General features: G+C 41.2%; 19 non-coding genes across 19 annotated transcripts; all 19 read left to right on the plus strand.

Moving 5' to 3' along the window:
* The first annotated feature begins 373 nt into the window (after positions 1-373).
* On the plus strand, positions 374-446 carry trnaa-agc. Its single transcript has one exon. It is a non-coding gene; the product is annotated as a tRNA-Ala (tRNA).
* Positions 447-3089: 2643 nt separating this feature from the next.
* On the plus strand, positions 3090-3162 carry trnaa-agc. The gene has a single exon. It is a non-coding gene; the product is annotated as a tRNA-Ala (tRNA).
* A 2451-nt stretch (positions 3163-5613) lies between these two features.
* trnaa-agc lies at positions 5614-5686 on the plus strand. The gene has a single exon. It is a non-coding gene; the product is annotated as a tRNA-Ala (tRNA).
* A 231-nt stretch (positions 5687-5917) lies between these two features.
* trnaa-agc lies at positions 5918-5990 on the plus strand. Its single transcript has one exon. It is a non-coding gene; the product is annotated as a tRNA-Ala (tRNA).
* Positions 5991-6845: 855 nt separating this feature from the next.
* On the plus strand, positions 6846-6918 carry trnaa-agc. Its single transcript has one exon. It is a non-coding gene; the product is annotated as a tRNA-Ala (tRNA).
* Positions 6919-7157: 239 nt separating this feature from the next.
* Positions 7158-7230, plus strand: trnaa-agc. The gene has a single exon. It is a non-coding gene; the product is annotated as a tRNA-Ala (tRNA).
* Positions 7231-9252: 2022 nt separating this feature from the next.
* Positions 9253-9325, plus strand: trnaa-agc. The gene has a single exon. It is a non-coding gene; the product is annotated as a tRNA-Ala (tRNA).
* Positions 9326-11347: 2022 nt separating this feature from the next.
* trnaa-agc lies at positions 11348-11420 on the plus strand. Its single transcript has one exon. It is a non-coding gene; the product is annotated as a tRNA-Ala (tRNA).
* Positions 11421-11963: 543 nt separating this feature from the next.
* trnaa-agc lies at positions 11964-12036 on the plus strand. The gene has a single exon. It is a non-coding gene; the product is annotated as a tRNA-Ala (tRNA).
* Positions 12037-14048: 2012 nt separating this feature from the next.
* Positions 14049-14121, plus strand: trnaa-agc. The gene has a single exon. It is a non-coding gene; the product is annotated as a tRNA-Ala (tRNA).
* A 196-nt stretch (positions 14122-14317) lies between these two features.
* Positions 14318-14390, plus strand: trnaa-agc. The gene has a single exon. It is a non-coding gene; the product is annotated as a tRNA-Ala (tRNA).
* Positions 14391-14629: 239 nt separating this feature from the next.
* On the plus strand, positions 14630-14702 carry trnaa-agc. The gene has a single exon. It is a non-coding gene; the product is annotated as a tRNA-Ala (tRNA).
* A 228-nt stretch (positions 14703-14930) lies between these two features.
* Positions 14931-15003, plus strand: trnaa-agc. Its single transcript has one exon. It is a non-coding gene; the product is annotated as a tRNA-Ala (tRNA).
* Positions 15004-15234: 231 nt separating this feature from the next.
* trnaa-agc lies at positions 15235-15307 on the plus strand. Its single transcript has one exon. It is a non-coding gene; the product is annotated as a tRNA-Ala (tRNA).
* Positions 15308-17334: 2027 nt separating this feature from the next.
* trnaa-agc lies at positions 17335-17407 on the plus strand. The gene has a single exon. It is a non-coding gene; the product is annotated as a tRNA-Ala (tRNA).
* Positions 17408-17638: 231 nt separating this feature from the next.
* Positions 17639-17711, plus strand: trnaa-agc. Its single transcript has one exon. It is a non-coding gene; the product is annotated as a tRNA-Ala (tRNA).
* Positions 17712-20045: 2334 nt separating this feature from the next.
* Positions 20046-20118, plus strand: trnaa-agc. Its single transcript has one exon. It is a non-coding gene; the product is annotated as a tRNA-Ala (tRNA).
* A 2009-nt stretch (positions 20119-22127) lies between these two features.
* Positions 22128-22200, plus strand: trnaa-agc. The gene has a single exon. It is a non-coding gene; the product is annotated as a tRNA-Ala (tRNA).
* Positions 22201-22445: 245 nt separating this feature from the next.
* trnaa-agc lies at positions 22446-22518 on the plus strand. Its single transcript has one exon. It is a non-coding gene; the product is annotated as a tRNA-Ala (tRNA).
* Positions 22519-23272: the final 754 nt, after the last annotated feature.

The following is a 23272-nucleotide window of genomic DNA, read 5'->3' on the forward strand; positions in this document are numbered from 1 at the left end:
TTGGAGCGATCCACTGAGACGCAGTGAGCATAAGCACGACAAAAGACAGGAAAACAGTGACCATGTTTCGGGCGACTAACATGCATTTCCCCACGATCAACTGATCCTAATGTTATTCCACAGACAGCCAGCAGGGGGAACTCCAGACTCGCAGGTTTTTCTGCTATCATACACCCAAAACTCACTAACCCAACAATACAACTATTTCCACCACTGGGCTTACTGCAGTCACTACTTCCACCTTTACTGAACTACCATGAAGAATACTTTTAGACAGCTGAAGCAAGCATACTTTTTAAAAAGTATCCTTACTTATGGACGAGGGATTTGGCAGTGTGGTCATTGAGATTTCATACTTCTTGTTGGATGCACAGGGGGATTAGCTCAAATGGTAGAGCGCTCGCTTAGCATGCGAGAGGTAGCGGGATCGATGCCCGCATCCTCCAACTACTTAGTTTGGTTCAATCAGCACACATTGTTGTTGTAGCTCTGGATACTAACCCAACAATACAACTATTTCCACCACTGGGCTTACTCCTATAACTACTTCAACCTTTACTGAACTACCATGAAAAATACTTTTAGACAGCTGAAACAAGCATACTTGTTAAAAAGTATCCTTTCTTATGGACGAGGAATTTGGCAGTGCGGTCATTGAGATTTCATACTTCTTGTTGGAGACACAGGGGGATTGGCTCAAATGGTAGAGCGCTCACTTAGCATGCGAGAGGTAGCGGGATCGATGCCCGCATCCTCCAACTATTTAGTTTGGTTCAATCAGCACACATTGTTGTTGTAGATCTGGATAACAATACAACTATTTCCACCACTGGGCTTACTCCTATCACTACTTCAACCTTTACTGAACTACCATGAAAAATACTTTTAGACAGCTGAAGCAAGCATACTTGTTAAAAAGTATCCTTTCTTATGGACGAGGGATTTGGCAGTGCGGTCATTGAGATTTCATACTTCTTGTTGGAGGCACAGGGGGATTAGCTCAAATGGTAGAGCGCTCGCTTAGCATGCGAGAGGTAGCGGGATCGATGCCTGCATCCTCCAACTATTTAGTTTGGTTCAATCAGCACACATTGTTGTTGTAGCTCTGGACTGATTTAACTAATTGAAGGATTAGTAAACAAATTGAATCAAGCGTGCTTGTCTGGCTCTAAAATGTGAATGTGTGTTGCTGGGGCAACCTGAGGACTGCAGTTGGGAAACACCAGTGGGAAATACGTAGAGTGTGGTGGCGAGTTGAAATATTGATTCAAAATAGACCAAACAGTAGACGACGCTATCGTGGCTGTTCATAATATATTAGGCTAAGTACTGTTTTATACTCTGCACTTTCAATTGTTGTGAGTTCATGACGTATTTCCCATGTAGTGTTTTAATAGGATAATTTAGGGACAGTTCAAAAATTACTGGGTGAGTGGGGGCTTGTAGCTCTCAAACTCTAGGGGTGTTTTTCCAAACATACTACCATGCTCCACACTCATGCTCCGATTGTATTCTCCACTCCGTTCTCTTGAGTACGTTTTTGTGTGGACGCGAGTGAGGAGAATGCATTAAGCAATACATTTAAGAAGCACTCGCACTCCCCCTACTGTATTACCTCACGCTTCACAGCCCCATTCACTGAACCTCCTTCTAGCCAGGACAATGGCAACAATAGACGAATCAAGATATACACAAAGCAAACGTTTGACGTCACAATTATCAGCTAGATATGTGAATCGTAACAATTTAGCTAGCCAGATAGCTAAACAGGACAAAAATGACCTAAAACGAATAATATGTAAGATAGATGTCAATTCTTCATGGTTACATTAGCTAGCTAACAATGCTTTGTTGCTATCTGGCTAGTTAACAGTACTAGTAGCTAGCCAGTCAGCCCTATTGACTAATTATGGGCTTGCGATCTAAGGTACTTAGGCAGGTAACGTTAAACATGCCGAACAATACCAAATTACTCATGAACCATTAAGAGGGATCCCCATTTAAGTGATTTATTAAAAGGTAAAACAAAAAGAGCAGGAGTCATACATATATTTCTATCTCTATATTTATACATATTGAAAATAATTGGTATGTAGCACAGTTCTCTAGCACATACAAGTGCAAGCTAAGTATCTGAAGTGAACTGCCTCAACTCCTCTCTAACTACAGACTCCATCACTCTCCATCTTATTATTATCATCTGAAGCTTTGGAAGCCATCGGCCAAGTATGTACCAGATCACCTTGAGTTTATTTGAGTTTTTAAAGCTACTTTGAGATTCTGTGTGTAATGAAAAGTGCTATATAGAATAAATCATAATTATTATTATTTATCCTACAGGGGAGGAGGAGCCCTTGTCATAATGGCTTTGCGATATGATGGACAGCCTTCTGTTTGCTACTAAACAGGTCCTAATATCTTAGTCTGTGTGCCAGTTCATTCTCTCTTTTGACTTTGTTGTGGCAAGCAGAAACACACTGGAATTTAGGAAATCCCACCAAACCACCGAATTATTACTTCAATTAAAGGGACAAATTATGTGGTCGCTTGGGGTAATGCAAAAATCCCCTTTGGTTATCACATGTAGGCACATGTGTAGTTTATGAGACAGATCTTTGATTTAGTAGCTGTTCATTTGTTAGTAAATGTTGGGAGCTGTGACTCTTATTTATTCTACTGGAAGGCTGTCCTCTCCTCTGCTTACAGTAGAAAGGCCTTGGAGCGATCCACTGAGACGCAGTGAGCATAAGCACGACAAAAGACAGGAAAACAGTGACCATGTTTCGGGCGACTAACATGCATTTCCCCACGATCAACTGATCCTAATGTTATTCCACAGACAGCCAGCAGGGGGAACTCCAGACTCGCAGGTTTTTCTGCTATCATACACCCAAAACTCACTAACCCAACAATACAACTATTTCCACCACTGGGCTTACTGCAGTCACTACTTCCACCTTTACTGAACTACCATGAAGAATACTTTTAGACAGCTGAAGCAAGCATACTTTTTAAAAAGTATCCTTACTTATGGACGAGGGATTTGGCAGTGTGGTCATTGAGATTTCATACTTCTTGTTGGATGCACAGGGGGATTAGCTCAAATGGTAGAGTGCTCGCTTAGCATGCGAGAGGTAGCGGGATCGATGCCCGCATCCTCCAACTACTTTGTTTGGTTCAATCAGCACACATTGTTGTTGTAGCTCTGGATACTAACCCAACAATACAACTATTTCCACCACTGGGCTTACTCCTATAACTACTTCAACCTTTACTGAACTACCATGAAAAATACTTTTAGACAGTTGAAGCAAGCATACTTTTTAAAAAGTATCCTTACTTATGGACGAGGGATTTGAATCAAGCGTGCTTGTCTGGCTCTAAAATGTGAATGTGTGTTGCTGGGGCAACCTGAGGACTGCAGTTGGGAAACACCAGTGGGAAATACGTAGAGTGTGGTGGCGAGTTGAAATATTGATTCAAAATAGACCAAACAGTAGACGACGCTATCGTGGCTGTTCATAATATATTAGGCTAAGTACTGTTTTATACTCTGCACTTTCAATTGTTGTGAGTTCATGACGTATTTCCCATGTAGTGTTTTAATAGGATAATTTAGGGACAGTTCAACAATTACTGGGTGAGTGGGGGCTTGTAGCTCTCAAACTCTAGGGGTGTTTTTCCAAACATACTACCATGCTCCACACTCATGCTCCGATTGTATTCTCCACTCCGTTCTCTTGAGTACGTTTTTGTGTGGACGCGAGTGAGGAGAATGCATTAAGCAATACATTTAAGAAGCACTCGCACTCCACCTACTGTATTACCTCACGCTTCACAGCCCCATTCACTGAACCTCCTTCCAGCCAGGACAATGGCAACAATAGACGAATCAAGATATACACAAAGCAAACGTTTGACGTCACAATTATCAGCTAGATATGTGAATCGTAACAATTTAGCTAGCCAGATAGCTAAACAGGACAAAAATGACCTAAAACGAATAATATGTAAGATAGATGTCAATTCTTCATGGTTACATTAGCTAGCTAACAATGCTTTGTTGCTATCTGGCTAGTTAACAGTACTAGTAGCTAGCCAGTCAGCCCTATTGACTAATTATGGGCTTGCGATCTAAGGTACTTAGGCAGGTAACGTTAAACATGCCGAACAATACCAAATTACTCATGAACCATTAAGAGGGATCCCCATTTAAGTGATTTATTAAAAGGTAAAACAAAAAGAGCAGGAGTCATACATATATTTCTATCTCTATATTTATACATATTGAAAATAATTGGTATGTAGCACAGTTCTCTAGCACATACAAGTGCAAGCTAAGTATCTGAAGTGAACTGCCTCAACTCCTCTCTAACTACAGACTCCATCACTCTCCATCTTATTATTATCATCTGAAGCTTTGGAAGCCATCGGCCAAGTATGTACCAGATCACCTTGAGTTTATTTGAGTTTTTAAAGCTACTTTGAGATTCTGTGTGTAATGAAAAGTGCTATATAGAATAAATCATAATTATTATTATTTATCCTACAGGGGAGGAGGAGCCCTTGTCATAATGGCTTTGCGATATGATGGACAGCCTTCTGTTTGCTACTAAACAGGTCCTAATATCTTAGTCTGTGTGCCAGTTCATTCTCTCTTTTGACTTTGTTGTGGCAAGCAGAAACACACTGGAATTTAGGAAATCCCACCAAACCACCGAATTATTACTTCAATTAAAGGGACAAATTATGTGGTCGCTTGGGGTAATGCAAAAATCCCCTTTGGTTATCACATGTAGGCACATGTGTAGTTTATGAGACAGATCTTTGATTTAGTAGCTGTTCATTTGTTAGTAAATGTTGGGAGCTGTGACTCTTATTTATTCTACTGGAAGGCTGTCCTCTCCTCTGCTTACAGTAGAAAGGCCTTGGAGCGATCCACTGAGACGCAGTGAGCATAAGCACGACAAAAGACAGGAAAACAGTGACCATGTTTCGGGCGACTAACATGCATTTCCCCACGATCAACTGATCCTAATGTTATTCCACAGACAGCCAGCAGGGGGAACTCCAGACTCGCAGGTTTTTCTGCTATCATACACCCAAAACTCACTAACCCAACAATACAACTATTTCCACCACTGGGCTTACTGCAGTCACTACTTCCACCTTTACTGAACTACCATGAAGAATACTTTTAGACAGCTGAAGCAAGCATACTTTTTAAAAAGTATCCTTACTTATGGACGAGGGATTTGGCAGTGTGGTCATTGAGATTTCATACTTCTTGTTGGATGCACAGGGGGATTAGCTCAAATGGTAGAGGGCTCGCTTAGCATGCGAGAGGTAGCGGGATCGATGCCCGCATCCTCCAACTATTTAGTTTGGTTCAATCAGCACACATTGTTGTTGTAGCTCTGGATACTAACCCAACAATACAACTATTTCCACCACTGGGCTTACTCCTATAACTACTTCAACCTTTACTGAACTACCATGAAAAATTCTTTTAGACAGCTGAAGCAAGCATACTTGTTAAAAAGTATCCTTTCTTATGGACGAGGAATTTGGCAGTGCGGTCATTGAGATTTCATACTTCTTGTTGGAGGCACAGGGGGATTGGCTCAAATGGTAGAGCGCTCGCTTAGCATGCGAGAGGTAGCGGGATCGATGCCCGCATCCTCCAACTATGTAGTTTGGTTCAATCAGCACACATTGTTGTTGTAGATCTGGATAACAATACAACTATTTCCACCACTGGGCTTACTCCTATCACTACTTCAACCTTTACTGAACTACCATGAAAAATACTTTTAGACAGCTGAAGCAAGCATACTTGTTAAAAAGTATCCTTTCTTATGGACGAGGGATTTGGCAGTGCGGTCATTGAGATTTCATACTTCTTGTTGGAGGCACAGGGGGATTAGCTCAAATGGTAGAGCGCTCGCTTAGCATGCGAGAGGTAGCGGGATCGATGCCCGCATCCTCCAACTATTTAGTTTGGTTCAATCAGCACACATTGTTGTTGTAGATCTGGATAACAATACAACTATTTCCACCACTGGGCTTACTCCTATCACTACTTCCACCTTTACTGAACTACCATGAAGAATACTTTTAGACAGCTGAAGCAAGCATACTTTTTAAAAAGTATCCTTACTTATGGACGAGGGATTTGGCAGTGTGGTCATTGAGATTTCATACTTCTTGTTGGATGCACAGGGGGATTAGCTCAAATGGTAGAGCGCTCGCGTAGCATGCGAGAGGTAGCGGGATCGATGCCCGCATCCTCCAACTACTTAGTTTGGTTCAATCAGCACACATTGTTGTTGTAGCTCTGGATACTAACCCAACAATACAACTATTTCCACCACTGGGCTTACTCCTATAACTACTTCAACCTTTACTGAACTACCATGAAAAATTCTTTTAGACAGCTGAAGCAAGCATACTTGTTAAAAAGTATCCTTTCTTATGGACGAGGAATTTGGCAGTGCGGTCATTGAGATTTCATACTTCTTGTTGGATGCACAGGGGGATTAGCTCAAATGGTAGAGCGCTCGCGTAGCATGCGAGAGGTAGCGGGATCGATGCCCGCATCCTCCAACTACTTAGTTTGGTTCAATCAGCACACATTGTTGTTGTAGCTCTGGATACTAACCCAACAATACAACTATTTCCACCACTGGGCTTACTCCTATAACTACTTCAACCTTTACTGAACTACCATGAAAAATTCTTTTAGACAGCTGAAGCAAGCATACTTGTTAAAAAGTATCCTTTCTTATGGACGAGGAATTTGGCAGTGCGGTCATTGAGATTTCATACTTCTTGTTGGAGGCACAGGGGGATTGGCTCAAATGGTAGAGCGCTCGCTTAGCATGCGAGAGGTAGCGGGATCGATGCCCGCATCCTCCAACTATTTAGTTTGGTTCAATCAGTACACATTGTTGTTGTAGCTCTGGATACTAACCCAACAATACAACTATTTCCACCACTGGGCTTACTCCTATCACTACTTCAACCTTTACTGAACTACCATGAAAAATACTTTTAGACAGCTGAAGCAAGCATACTTGTTAAAAAGTATCCTTTCTTATGGACGAGGGATTTGGCAGTGCGGTCATTGAGATTTCATACTTCTTGTTGGAGGCACAGGGGGATTAGCTCAAATGGTAGAGCGCTCGCTTAGCATGCGAGAGGTAGCGGGATCGATGCCCGCATCCTCCAACTATTTAGTTTGGTTCAATCAGCACACATTGTTGTTGTAGCTCTGGACTGATTTAACTAATCGAAGGATTAGTAAACAAATTGAATCAAGCGTGCTTGTCTGGCTCTAAAATGTGAATGTGTGTTGCTGGGGCAACCTGAGGACTGCAGTTGGGAAACACCAGTGGAAGGTAGAGTGTGGTGGCGAGTTGAAATATTGATTCAAAATAGACCAAACAGTAGACGACGCTATCGTGGCTGTTCATAATATATTAGGCTAAGTACTGTTTTATACTCTGCACTTTCAATTGTTGTGAGTTCATGACGTATTTCCCATGTAGTGTTTTAATAGGATAATTTAGGGACAGTTCAAAAATTATTGGGTGAGTGGGGGCTTGTAGCTCTCAAACTCTAGGGGTGTTTTTCCAAACATACTACCATGCTCCACACTCATGCTCCGATTGTATTCTCCACTCCGTTCTCTTGAGTACGTTTTTGTGTGGACGCGAGTGAGGAGAATGCATAAAGCAATACATTTAAGAAGCACTCGCACTCCCCCTACTGTATTACCTCACGCTTCACAGCCCCATTCACTGAACCTCCTTCCAGCCAGGACAATGGCAACAATAGACGAATCAAGATATACACAAAGCAAACGTTTGACGTCACAATTATCAGCTAGATATGTGAATCGTAACAATTTAGCTAGCCAGATAGCTAAACAGGACAAAAATGACCTAAAATGAATAATATGTAAGATAGATGTCAATTCTTCATGGTTACATTAGCTAGCTAACAATGCTTTGTTGCTATCTGGCTAGTTAACAGTACTAGTAGCTAGCCAGTCAGCCATATTGACTAATTATGGGCTTGCGATCTAAGGTACTTAGGCAGGTAACGTTAAACATGCCGAACAATACCAAATTACTCATGAACCATTAAGAGGGATCCCATTTAAGTGATTTATTAAAAGGTAAAACAAAAAGAGCAGGAGTCATACATATATTTCTATCTCTATATTTATACATATTGAAAATAATTGGTATGTAGCACAGTTCTCTAGCACATACAAGTGCAAGCTAAGTATCTGAAGTGAACTGCCTCAACTCCTCTCTAACTACAGACTCCATCACTCTCCATCTTATTATTATCATCTGAAGCTTTGGAAGCCATCGGCCAAGTATGTACCAGATCACCTTGAGTTTATTTGAGTTTTTAAAGCTACTTTGAGATTCTGTGTGTAATGAAAAGTGCTATATAGAATAAATCATTATTATTATTATTTATCCTACAGGGGAGGAGGAGCCCTTGTCATAATGGCTTTGCGATATGATGGACAGCCTTCTGTTTGCTACTAAACAGGTCCTAATATCTTAGTCTGTGTGCCAGTTCATTCTCTCTTTTGACTTTGTTGTGGCAAGCAGAAACACACTGGAATTTAGGAAATCCCACCAAACCACCGAATTATTACTTCAATTAAAGGGACAAATTATGTGGTCGCTTGGGGTAATGCAAAAATCCCCTTTGGTTATCACATGTAGGCACATGTGTAGTTTATGAGACAGATCTTTGATTTAGTAGCTGTTCATTTGTTAGTAAATGTTGGGAGCTGTGACTCTTATTTATTCTACTGGAAGGCTGTCCTCTCCTCTGCTTACAGTAGAAAGGCCTTGGAGCGATCCACTGAGACGCAGTGAGCATAAGCACGACAAAAGACAGGAAAACAGTGACCATGTTTCGGGCGACTAATATGCATTTCCCCACGATCAACTGATCCTAATGTTATTCCACAGACAGCCAGCAGGGGGAACTCCAGACTCGCAGGTTTTTCTGCTATCATACACCCAAAACTCACTAACCCAACAATACAACTATTTCCACCACTGGGCTTACTGCAGTCACTACTTCCACCTTTACTGAACTACCATGAAAAATACTTTTAGACAGCTGAAGCAAGCATACTTGTTAAAAAGTATCCTTACTTATGGACGAGGGATTTGGCAGTGTGGTCATTGAGATTTCATACTTCTTGTTGGATGCACAGGGGGATTAGCTCAAATGGTAGAGCGCTCGCTTAGCATGCGAGAGGTAGCGGGATCGATACCCGCATCCTCCAACTACTTAGTTTGGTTCAATCAGCACAGATTGTTGTTGTAGCTCTGGACTGATTTAACTAATCGAAGGATTAGTAAACAAATTGAATCAAGCGTGCTTGTCTGGCTCTAAAATGTGAATGTGTGTTGCTGGGGCAACCTGAGGACTGCAGTTGGGAAACACCAGTGGAAGGTAGAGTGTGGTGGCGAGTTGAAATATTGATTCAAAATAGACCAAACAGTAGACGACGCTATCGTGGCTGTTCATAATATATTAGGCTAAGTACTGTTTTATACTCTGCACTTTCAATTGTTGTGAGTTCATGACGTATTTCCCATGTAGTGTTTTAATAGGATAATTTAGGGACAGTTCAAAAATTATTGGGTGAGTGGGGGCTTGTAGCTCTCAAACTCTAGGGGTGTTTTTCCAAACATACTACCATGCTCCACACTCATGCTCCGATTGTATTCTCCACTCCGTTCTCTTGAGTACGTTTTTGTGTGGACGCGAGTGAGGAGAATGCATAAAGCAATACATTTAAGAAGCACTCGCACTCCCCCTACTGTATTACCTCACGCTTCACAGCCCCATTCACTGAACCTCCTTCCAGCCAGGACAATGGCAACAATAGACGAATCAAGATATACACAAAGCAAACGTTTGACGTCACAATTATCAGCTAGATATGTGAATCGTAACAATTTAGCTAGCCAGATAGCTAAACAGGACAAAAATGACCTAAAATGAATAATATGTAAGATAGATGTCAATTCTTCATGGTTACATTAGCTAGCTAACAATGCTTTGTTGCTATCTGGCTAGTTAACAGTACTAGTAGCTAGCCAGTCAGCCATATTGACTAATTATGGGCTTGCGATCTAAGGTACTTAGGCAGGTAACGTTAAACATGCCGAACAATACCAAATTACTCATGAACCATTAAGAGGGATCCCATTTAAGTGATTTATTAAAAGGTAAAACAAAAAGAGCAGGAGTCATACATATATTTCTATCTCTATATTTATACATATTGAAAATAATTGGTATGTAGCACAGTTCTCTAGCACATACAAGTGCAAGCTAAGTATCTGAAGTGAACTGCCTCAACTCCTCTCTAACTACAGACTCCATCACTCTCCATCTTATTATTATCATCTGAAGCTTTGGAAGCCATCGGCCAAGTATGTACCAGATCACCTTGAGTTTATTTGAGTTTTTAAAGCTACTTTGAGATTCTGTGTGTAATGAAAAGTGCTATATAGAATAAATCATTATTATTATTATTTATCCTACAGGGGAGGAGGAGCCCTTGTCATAATGGCTTTGCGATATGATGGACAGCCTTCTGTTTGCTACTAAACAGGTCCTAATATCTTAGTCTGTGTGCCAGTTCATTCTCTCTTTTGACTTTGTTGTGGCAAGCAGAAACACACTGGAATTTAGGAAATCCCACCAAACCACCGAATTATTACTTCAATTAAAGGGACAAATTATGTGGTCGCTTGGGGTAATGCAAAAATCCCCTTTGGTTATCACATGTAGGCACATGTGTAGTTTATGAGACAGATCTTTGATTTAGTAGCTGTTCATTTGTTAGTAAATGTTGGGAGCTGTGACTCTTATTTATTCTACTGGAAGGCTGTCCTCTCCTCTGCTTACAGTAGAAAGGCCTTGGAGCGATCCACTGAGACGCAGTGAGCATAAGCACGACAAAAGACAGGAAAACAGTGACCATGTTTCGGGCGACTAATATGCATTTCCCCACGATCAACTGATCCTAATGTTATTCCACAGACAGCCAGCAGGGGGAACTCCAGACTCGCAGGTTTTTCTGCTATCATACACCCAAAACTCACTAACCCAACAATACAACTATTTCCACCACTGGGCTTACTGCAGTCACTACTTCCACCTTTACTGAACTACCATGAAAAATACTTTTAGACAGCTGAAGCAAGCATACTTGTTAAAAAGTATCCTTACTTATGGACGAGGGATTTGGCAGTGTGGTCATTGAGATTTCATACTTCTTGTTGGATGCACAGGGGGATTAGCTCAAATGGTAGAGCGCTCGCTTAGCATGCGAGAGGTAGCGGGATCGATACCCGCATCCTCCAACTACTTAGTTTGGTTCAATCAGCACAGATTGTTGTTGTATCTCTGGATACTAACCCAACAATACAACTATTTCCACCACTGGGCTTACTCCTATAACTACTTCAACCTTTACTGAACTACCATGAAAAATACTTTTAGACAGCTGAAGCAAGCATACTTGTTAAAAAGTATCCTTTCTTATGGACGAGGAATTTGGCAGTGCGGTCATTGAGATTTCATACTTCTTGTTGGAGGCACAGGGGGATTGGCTCAAATGGTAGAGCGCTCGCTTAGCATGCGAGAGGTAGCGGGATCCATGCCCGCATCCTCCAACTATTTAGTTTGGTTCAATCAGCACACATTGTTGTTGTAGATCTGGATAACAATACAACTATTTCCACCACTGGGCTTACTCCTATCACTACTTCAACCTTTACTGAACTACCATGAAAAATACTTTTAGACAGCTGAAGCAAGCATACTTGTTAAAAAGTATCCTTTCTTATGGACGAGGGTTTTGGCAGTGTGGTCATTGAGATTTCATACTTCTTGTTGGATGCACAGGGGGATTAGCTCAAATGGTAGAGCGCTCGCTTAGCATGCGAGAGGTAGCGGGATCGATGCCCGCATCCTCCAACTATTTAGTTTGGTTCAATCAGCACACATTGTTGTTGTAGCTCTGGACTGATTTAACTAATCGAAGGATTAGTAAACAAATTGAATCAAGCGTGCTTGTCTGGCTCTAAAATGTGAATGTGTGTTGCTGGGGCAACCTGAGGACTGCAGTTGGGAAACACCAGTGGGAAATACGTAGAGTGTGGTGGCGAGTTGAAATATTGATTCAAAATAGACCAAACAGTAGACGACGCTATCGTGGCTGTTCATAATATATTAGGCTAAGTACTGTTTTATACTCTGCACTTTCAATTGTCGTGAGTTCATGACGTATTTCCCATGTAGTGTTTTAATAGGATAATTTAGGGACAGTTCAAAAATTACTGGGTGAGTGGGGGCTTGTAGCTCTCAAACTCTAGGGGTGTTTTTCCAAACATACTACCATGCTCCACACTCATGCTCCGATTGTATTCTCCACTCCGTTCTCTTGAGTACGTTTTTGTGTGGACGCGAGTGAGGAGAATGCATAAAGCAATACATTTAAGAAGCACTCGCACTCCCCCTACTGTATTACCTCACGCTTCACAGCTCCTTCCAGCCAGGACAATGGCAACAATAGACGAATCAAGATATACACAAAGCAAACGTTTGACGTTACAATTATCAGCTAGATATGTGAATCGTAACAATTTAGCTAGCCAGATAGCTAAACAGGACAAAAATGACCTAAAACGAATAATATGTAAGATAGATGTCAATTCTTCATGGTTACATTAGCTAGCTAACAATGCTTTGTTGCTATCTGGCTAGCTAACAGTACTAGTAGCTAGCCAGTCAGCCCTATTGACTAATTATGGGCTTGCGATCTAAGGTACTTAGGCAGGTAACGTTAAACATGCCGAACAATACCAAATTACTCATGAACCATTAAGAGGGATCCCCATTTAAGTGATTTATTAAAAGGTAAAACAAAAAGAGCAGGAGTCATACATATATTTATATCTCTATATTTATACATATTGAAAAGAATTGGTATGTAGCACAGTTCTCTAGCACATACAAGTGCAAGCTAAGTATCTGAAGTGAACTGCCTCAACTCCTCTCTAACTACAGACTCCATCACTCTCCATCTTATTATTATCATCTGAAGCTTTGGAAGCCATCGGCCAAGTATGTACCAGATCACCTTGAGTTTATTTGAGTTTTTAAAGCTACTTTGAGATTCTGTGTGTAATGAAAAGTGCTATATAGAATAAATCATAATTATTATTATTTATCCTACAGGGGAGGAGGAGCCCTTGTCATAATGGCTTTGCGATATGATGGACAGCCTTCTGTTTGCTACTAAACAGGTCCTAATATCTTAGTCTGTGTGCCAGTTCATTCTCTCTTTTGACTTTGTTGTGGCAAGCAGAAACACACTGGAATTTAGGAAATCCCACCAAACCACCGAATTATTACTTCAATTAAAGGGACAAATTATGTGGTCGCTTGGGGTAATGCAAAAATCCCCTTTGGTTATCACATGTAGGCACATGTGTAGTTTATGAGACAGATCTTTGATTTAGTAGCTGTTCATTTGTTAGTAAATGTTGGGAGCTGTGACTCTTATTTATTCTACTGGAAGGCTGTCCTCTCCTCTGCTTACAGTAGAAAGGCCTTGGAGCGATCCACTGAGACGCAGTGAGCATAAGCACGACAAAAGACAGGAAAACAGTGACCATGTTTCGGGCGACTAACATGCATTTCCCCACGATCAACTGATCCTAATGTTATTCCACAGACAGCCAGCAGGGGGAACTCCAGACTCGCAGGTTTTTCTGCTATCATACACCCAAAACTCACTAACCCAACAATACAACTATTTCCACCACTGGGCTTACTGCAGTCACTACTTCCACCTTTACTGAACTACCATGAAGAATACTTTTAGACAGCTGAAGCAAGCATACTTTTTAAAAAGTATCCTTACTTATGGACGAGGGATTTGGCAGTGTGGTCATTGAGATTTCATACTTCTTGTTGGATGCACAGGGGGATTAGCTCAAATGGTAGAGCGCTCGCTTAGCATGCGAGAGGTAGCGGGATCGATGCCCGCATCCTCCAACTATTTAGTTTGGTTCAATCAGCACACATTGTTGTTGTAGCTCTGGATACTAACCCAACAATACAACTATTTCCACCACTGGGCTTACTCCTATAACTACTTCAACCTTTACTGAACTACCATGACAAATTCTTTTAGACAGCTGAAGCAAGGTTGTGTGGTCATTGAGATTTCATACTTCTTGTTGGATGCACAGGGGGATTAGCTCAAATGGTAGAGTGCTCGCTTAGCATGCGAGAGGTAGCGGGATCGATGCCCGCATCCTCCAACTACTTAGTTTGGTTCAATCAGCACACATTGTTGTTGTAGCTCTGGATACTAACCCAACAATACAACTATTTCCACCACTGGGCTTACTCCTATAACTACTTCAACCTTTACTGAACTACCATGAAAAATACTTTTAGACAGCTGAAGCAAGCATACTTGTTAAAAAGTATCCTTTCTTATGGACGAGGAATTTGGCAGTGCGGTCATTGAGGTTTCATACTTCTTGTTGTAGACACAGGGGGATTGGCTCAAATGGTAGAGCGCTCGCTTAGCATGCGAGAGGTAGCGGGATCGATGCCCGCATCCTCCAAATATTTAGTTTGGTTCAATCAGCACACGTTGTTGTAGATCTGGATAACAATACAACTATTTCCACCACTGGGCTTACTCCTATCACTACTTCAACCTTTACTGAACTACCATGAAAAATACTTTTAGACAGCTGAAGCAAGCATACTTGTTAAAAAGTATCCTTTCTTATGGACGAGGGATTTGGCAGTGCGGTCATTGAGATTTCATACTTCTTGTTGGAGGCACAGGGGGATTGGCTCAAATGGTAGAGCGCTCGCTTAGCATGCGAGAGGTAGCGGGATCGATGCCCGCATCCTCCAACTATTTAGTTTGGTTCAATCAGCACACATTGTTGTTCTAGATCTGGATAACAATACAACTATTTCCACCACTGGGCTTACTCCTATCACTACTTCAACCTTTACTGAACTGCCATGAAAAATACTTTTAGACAGCTGAAGCAAGCATACTTGTCAAAAAGTATCCTTTCTTATGGACGAGGGATTTGGCAGTGCGGTCATTGAGATTTCATACTTCTTGTTGGAGGCACAGGGGGATTAGCTCAAATGGTAGAGCGCTTGCTTAGCATGCGAGAGGTAGCGGGATCGATGCCCGCATCCTCCAACTATTTAGTTTGGTTCAATCAGCACACATTGTTGTTGTAGCTCTGGACTGATTTAACTAATCGAAGGATTAGTAAACAAATTGAATCAAGCGTGCTTGTCTGGCTCTAAAATGTGAATGTGTGTTGCTGGGGCAACCTGAGGACTGCAGTTGGGAAACACCAGTGGGAAATACGTAGAGTGTGGTGGCGAGTTGAAATATTGATTCAAAATAGACCAAACAGTAGACGACGCTATCGTGGCTGTTCATAATATATTAGGCTAAGTACTGTTTTATACTCTGCACTTTCAATTGTTGTGCGTTCATGACGTATTTCCCATGTAGTGTTTTAATAGGATAATTTAGGGACAGTTCAAAAATTACTGGGTGAGTGGGGGATTGTAGCTCTCAAACTCTAGGGGTGTTTTTCCAAACATACTACCATGCTCCACACTCATGCTCCGATTGTATTCTCCACTCCGTTCTCTTGAGTACGTTTTTGTGTGGACGCGAGTGAGGAGAATGCATTAAGCAATACATTTAAGAAGCACTCGCACTCCCCCTACTGTATTACCTCACGCTTCACAGCCCCGTTCACTGAACCTCCTTCCAGCCAGGACAATGGCAACAATAGACGAATCAAGATATACACAAAGCAAACGTTTGACGTCACAATTATCAGCTAGATATGTGAATCGTAACAATTTAGCTAGCCAGATAGCTAAACAGGACAAAAATGACCTAAAACGAATAATATGTAAGATAGATGTCAATTCTTCATGGTTACATTAGCTAGCTAACAATGCTTTGTTGCTATCTGGCTAGTTAACAGTACTAGTAGCTAGCCAGTCAGCCCTATTGACTAATTATGGGCTTGCGATCTAAGGTACTTAGGCAGGTAACGTTAAACATGCCGAACAATACCAAATTACTCATGAACCATTAAGAGGGATCCCCATTTAAGTGATTTATTAAAAGGTAAAACAAAAAGAGCAGGAGTCATACATATATTTCTATCTCTATATTTATACATATTGAAAATAATTGGTATGTAGCACAGTTCTCTAGCACATACAAGTGCAAGCTAAGTATCTGAAGTGAACTGCCTCAACTCCTCTCTAACTACAGACTCCATCACTCTCCATCTTATTATTATCATCTGAAGCTTTGGAAGCCATCGGCCAAGTATGTACCAGATCACCTTGAGTTTATTTGAGTTTTTAAAGCTACTTTGAGATTCTGTGTGTAATGAAAAGTGCTATATAGAATAAATCATAATTATTATTATTTATCCTACAGGGGAGGAGGAGCCCTTGTCATAATGGCTTTGCGATATGATGGACAGCCTTCTGTTTGCTACTAAACAGGTCCTAATATCTTAGTCTGTGTGCCAGTTCATTCTCTCTTTTGACTTTGTTATGGCAAGCAGAAACACACTGGAATTTAGGAAATCCCACCAAACCACCGAATTATTACTTCAATTAAAGGGACAAATTATGTGGTCGCTTGGGGTAATGCAAAAATCCCCTTTGGTTATCACATGTAGGCACATGTGTAGTTTATGAGACAGATCTTTGATTTAGTAGCTGTTCATTTGTTAGTAAATGTTGGGAGCTGTGACTCTTATTTATTCTACTGGAAGGCTGTACTCTCCTCTGCTTACAGTAGAAAGGCCTTGGAGCGATCCACTGAGACGCAGTGAGCATAAGCACGACAAAAGACAGGAAAACAGTGACCATGTTTCGGGCGACTAACATGCATTTCCCCACGATCAACTGATCCTAATGTTATTCCACAGACAGCCAGCAGGGGGAACTCCAGACTCGCAGGTTTTTCTGCTATAATACACCCAAAACTCACTAACCCAACAATACAACTATTTCCACCACTGGGCTTACTGCAGTCACTACTTCCACCTTTACTGAACTACCATGAAGAATACTTTTAGACAGCTGAAGCAAGCATACTTTTTAAAAAGTATCCTTACTTATGGACGAGGGATTTGGCAGTGTGGTCATTGAGATTTCATACTTCTTGTTGGAGGCACAGGGGGATTGGCTCAAATGGTAGAGCGCTCGCTTAGCATGCGAGAGGTAGCGGGATCGATGCCCGCATCCTCCAACTATTTAGTTTGGTTCAATCAGCACACATTGTTGTTGTAGATCTGGATAACAATACAACTATTTCCACCACTGGGCTTACTCCTATCACTACTTCAACCTTTACTGAACTACCATGAAAAATACTTTTAGACAGCTGAAGCAAGCATACTTGTTAAAAAGTATCCTTTCTTATGGACGAGGGATTTGGCAGTGCGGTCATTGAGATTTCATACTTCTTGTTGGAGGCACAGGGGGATTAGCTCAAATGGTAGAGCGCTCGCTTAGCATGCGAGAGGTAGCGGGATCGATGCCCGCATCCTCCAACTATTTAGTTTGGTTCAATCAGCACACATTGTTGTTGTAGCTCTGGACTGATTTAACTAATCGAAGGATTAGTAAACAAATTGAATCAAGCGTGCTTGTCTGGCTCTAAAATGTGAATGTGTGTTGCTGGGGCAACCTGAGGACTGCAGTTGGGAAACACCAGTGGAAGGTAGAGTGTGGTGGCGAGTTGAAATATTGATTCAAAATAGACCAAACAGTAGACGACGCTATCGTGGCTGTTCATAATATATTAGGCTAAGTACTGTTTTATACTCTGCACTTTCAATTGTTGTGAGTTCATGACGTATTTCCCATGTAGTGTTTTAATAGGATAATTTAGGGACAGTTCAAAAATTACTGGGTGAGTGGGGGCTTGTAGCTCTCAAACTCTAGGGGTGTTTTTCCAAACATACTACCATGCTCCACACTCATGCTCCGATTGTATTCTCCACTCCGTTCTCTTGAGTACGTTTTTGTGTGGACGCGAGTGAGGAGAATGCATAAAGCAATACATTTAAGAAGCACTCGCACTCCCTCTACTGTATTACCTCACGCTTCACAGCCCCATTCACTGAACCTCCTTCCAGCCAGGACAATGGCAACAATAGACGAATCAAGATATACACAAAGCAAACGTTTGACGTCACAATTATCAGCTAGATATGTGAATCGTAACAATTTAGCTAGCCAGATAGCTAAACAGGACAAAAATGACCTAAAACGAATAATATGTAAGATAGATGTCAATTCTTCATGGTTACATTAGCTAGCTAACAATGCTTTGTTGCTATCTGGCTAGTTAACAGTACTAGTAGCTAGCCAGTCAGCCCTATTGACTAATTATCGGCTTGCGATCTAAGGTACTTAGGCAGGTAACGTTAAACATGCCGAACAATACCAAATTACTCATGAACCATTAAGAGGGATCCCCATTTAAGTGATTTATTAAAAGGTAAAACAAAAAGAGCAGGAGTCATACATATATTTCTATCTCTATATTTATACATATTGAAAATAATTGGTATGTAGCACAGTTCTCTAGCACATACAAGTGCAAGCTAAGTATCTGAAGTGAACTGCCTCAACTCCTCTCTAACTACAGACTCCATCACTCTCCATCTTATTATTATCATCTGAAGCTTTGGAAGCCATCGGCCAAGTATGTACCAGATCACCTTGAGTTTATTTGAGTTTTTAAAGCTACTTTGAGATTCTGTGTGTAAAGAAAAGTGCTATATAGAATAAATTATAATTATTATTATTTATCCTACAGGGGAGGAGGAGCCCTTGTCATAATGGCTTTGCGATATGATGGACAGCCTTCTGTTTGCTACTAAACAGGTCCTAATATCTTAGTCTGTGTGCCAGTTCATTCTCTCTTTTGACTTTGTTGTGGCAAGCAGAAACACACTGGAATTTAGGAAATCCCACCAAACCACCGAATTATTACTTCAATTAAAGGGACAAATTATGTGGTCGCTTGGGGTAATGCAAAAATCCCCTTTGGTTATCACATGTAGGCACATGTGTAGTTTATGAGACAGATCTTTGATTTAGTAGCTGTTCATTTGTTAGTAAATGTTGGGAGCTGTGACTCTTATTTATTCTACTGGAAGGCTGTCCTCTCCTCTGCTTACAGTAGAAAGGCCTTGGAGCGATCCACTGAGACGCAGTGAGCATAAGCACGACAAAAGACAGGAAAACAGTGACCATGTTTCGGGCGACTAACATGCATTTCCCCACGATCAACTGATCCTAATGTTATTCCACAGACAGCCAGCAGGGGGAACTCCAGACTCGCAGGTTTTTCTGCTATCATACACCCAAAACTCACTAACCCAACAATACAACTATTTCCACCACTGGGCTTACTGCAGTCACTACTTCCACCTTTACTGAACTACCATGAAGAATACTTTTAGACAGCTGAAGCAAGCATACTTTTTAAAAAGTATCCTTACTTATGGACGAGGGATTTGGCAGTGCGGTCATTGAGATTTCATACTTCTTGTTGGAGGCACAGGGGGATTGGCTCAAATGGTAGAGCGCTCGCTTAGCATGCGCGAGGTAGCGGGATCGATGCCGCATCCTCCAACTACTTAGTTTGGTTCAATCAGCACACATTGTTGTTGTAGCTCTGGATACTAACCCAACAATACAACTATTTCCACCACTGGGCTTACTCCTATCACTACTTCAACCTTTACTGAACTACCATGAAAAATACTTTTAGACAGCTGAAGCAAGCATACTTGTTAAAAAGTATCCTTTCTTATGGACGAGGGATTTGGCAGTGCGGTCATTGAGATTTCATACTTCTTGTTGGAGGCACAGGGGGATTAGCTCAAATGGTAGAGCGCTCGCTTAGCATGCGAGAGGTAGCGGGATCGATGCCCGCATCCTCCAACTATTTAGTTTGGTTCAATCAGCACACATTGTTGTTGTAGCTCTGGACTGATTTAACTAATCGAAGGATTAGTAAACAAATTGAATCAAGCGTGCTTGTCTGGCTCTAAAATGTGAATGTGTGTTGCTGGGGCAACCTGAGGACTGCAGTTGGGAAACACCAGTGGAAGGTAGAGTGTGGTGGCGAGTTGAAATATTGATTCAAAATAGACCAAACAGTAGACGACGCTATCGTGGCTGTTCATAATATATTAGGCTAAGTACTGCTTTATACTCTGCACTTTCAATTGTTGTGAGTTCATGACGTATTTCCCATGTAGTGTTTTAATAGGATAATTTAGGGACAGTTCAAAAATTACTGGGTGAGTGGGGACTTGTAGCTCTCAAACTCTAGGGGTGTTTTTCCAAACATACTACCATGCTCCACACTCATGCTCCGATTGTATTCTCCACTCCGTTCTCTTGAGTACGTTTTTGTGTGGACGCGAGTGAGGAGAATGCATAAAGCAATACATTTAAGAAGCACTCGCACTCCCCCTACTGTATTACCTCACGCTTCACAGCTCCTTCCAGCCAGGACAATGGCAACAATAGACGAATCAAGATATACACAAAGCAAACGTTTGACGTCACAATTATCAGCTAGATATGTGAATCGTAACAATTTAGCTAGCCAGATAGCTAAACAGGACAAAAATGACCTAAAACGAATAATATGTAAGATAGATGTCAATTCTTCATGGTTACATTAGCTAGCTAACAATGCTTTGTTGCTATCTGGCTAGCTAACAGTACTAGTAGCTAGCCAGTCAGCCCTATTGACTAATTATGGGCTTGCGATCTAAGGTACTTAGGCAGGTAACGTTAAACATGCCGAACAATACCAAATTACTCATGAACCATTAAGAGGGATCCCCATTTAAGTGATTTATTAAAAGGTAAAACAAAAAGAGCAGGAGTCATACATATATTTCTATCTCTATATTTATACATATTGAAAATAATTGGTATGTAGCACAGTTCTCTAGCACATACAAGTGCAAGCTAAGTATCTGAAGTGAACTGCCTCAACTCCTCTCTAACTACAGACTCCATCACTCTCCATCTTATTATTATCATCTGAAGCTTTGGAAGCCATCGGCCAAGTATGTAACAGATCACCTTGAGTTTATTTGAGTTTTTAAAGCTACTTTGAGATTCTGTGTGTAATGAAAAGTGCTATATAGAATAAATTATAATTATTATTATTTATCCTACAGGGGAGGAGGAGCCCTTGTCATAATGGCTTTGCGATATGATGGACAGCCTTCTGTTTGCTACTAAACAGGTCCTAATATCTTAGTCTGTGTGCCAGTTCATTCTCTCTTTTGACTTTGTTGTGGCAAGCAGAAACACACTGGAATTTAGGAAATCCCACCAAACCACCGAATTATTACTTCAATTAAAGGGACAAATTATGTGGTCGCTTGGGGTAATGCAAAAATCCCCTTTGGTTATCACATGTAGGCACATGTGTAGTTTATGAGACAGATCTTTGATTTAGTAGCTGTTCATTTGTTAGTAAATGTTGGGAGCTGTGACTCTTATTTATTCTACTGGAAGGCTGTCCTCTCCTCTGCTTACAGTAGAAAGGCCTTGGAGCGATCCACTGAGACGCAGTGAGCATAAGCACGACAAAAGACAGGAAAACAGTGACCATGTTTCGGGCAACTAACATGCATTTCCCCACGATCAACTGATCCTAATGTTATTCCACAGACAGCCAGCAGGGGGAACTCCAGACTCGCAGGTTTTTCTGCTATCATACACCCAAAACTCACTAACCCAACAATACAACTATTTCCACCACTGGGCTTACTGCAGTCACTACTTCCACCTTTACTGAACTACCATGAAAAATACTTTTAGACAGCTGAAGCAAGCATACTTTTTAAAAAGTATCCTTACTTATGGACGAGGGATTTGGCAGTGTGGTCATTGAGATTTCATACTTCTTGTTGGATGCAACAGGGGGATTAGCTCAAATGGTAGAGCGCTCGCTTAGCATGCGAGAGGTAGCGGGATCGATGCCCGCATCCTCCAACTATTTAGTTTGGTTCAATCAGTACACATTGTTGTTGTAGCTCTGGATACTAACCCAACAATACAACTATTTCCACCACTGGGCTTACTCCTATCACTACCACTACTTCAACCTTTACTGAACTACCATGAAAAATACTTTTAGACAGCTGAAGCAAGCATACTTGTTAAAAAGTATCCTTTCTTATGGACGAGGGATTTGGCAGTGTGGTCATTGAGATTTCATACTTCTTGTTGGATGCACAGGGGGATTAGCTCAAATGGTAGAGCGCTCGCTTAGCATGCGAGAGGTAGCGGGATCGATGCCCGCATCCTCCAACTATTTAGTTTGGTTCAATCAGCACACATTGTTGTTGTAGCTCTGGACTGATTTAACTAATCGAAGGATTAGTAAACAAATTGAATCAAGCGTGCTTGTCTGGCTCTAAAATGTGAATGTGTGTTGCTGGGGCAACCTGAGGACTGCAGTTGGGAAACACCAGTGGGAAATACGTAGAGTGTGGTGGCGAGTTGAAATATTGATTCAAAATAGACCAAACAGTAGACGACGCTATCGTGGCTGTTCATAATATATTAGGCTAAGTACTGTTTTATACTCTGCACTTTCAATTGTTGTGAGTTCATGACGTATTTCCCATGTAGTGTTTTAATAGGATAATTTAGGGACAGTTCAAAAATTACTGGGTGAGTGGGGGCTTGTAGCTCTCAAACTCTAGGGGTGTTTTTCCAAACATACTACCATGCTCCACACTCATGCTCCGATTGTATTCTCCACTCCGTTCTCTTGAGTACGTTTTTGTGTGGACGCGAGTGAGGAGAATGCATAAAGCAATACATTTAAGAAGCACTCGCACTCCCCCTACTGTATTACCTCACGCTTCACAGCTCCTTCCAGCCAGGACAATGGCAACAATAGACGAATCAAGATATACACAAAGCAAACGTTTGACGTTACAATTATCAGCTAGATATGTGAATCGTAACAATTTAGCTAGCCAGATAGCTAAACAGGACAAAAATGACCTAAAACGAATAATATGTAAGATAGATGTCAATTCTTCATGGTTACATT

This window comes from Oncorhynchus mykiss, chromosome 31 (assembly GCF_013265735.2).
Source record: "Oncorhynchus mykiss isolate Arlee chromosome 31, USDA_OmykA_1.1, whole genome shotgun sequence".
NCBI lineage: Eukaryota > Metazoa > Chordata > Actinopteri > Salmoniformes > Salmonidae > Oncorhynchus > Oncorhynchus mykiss.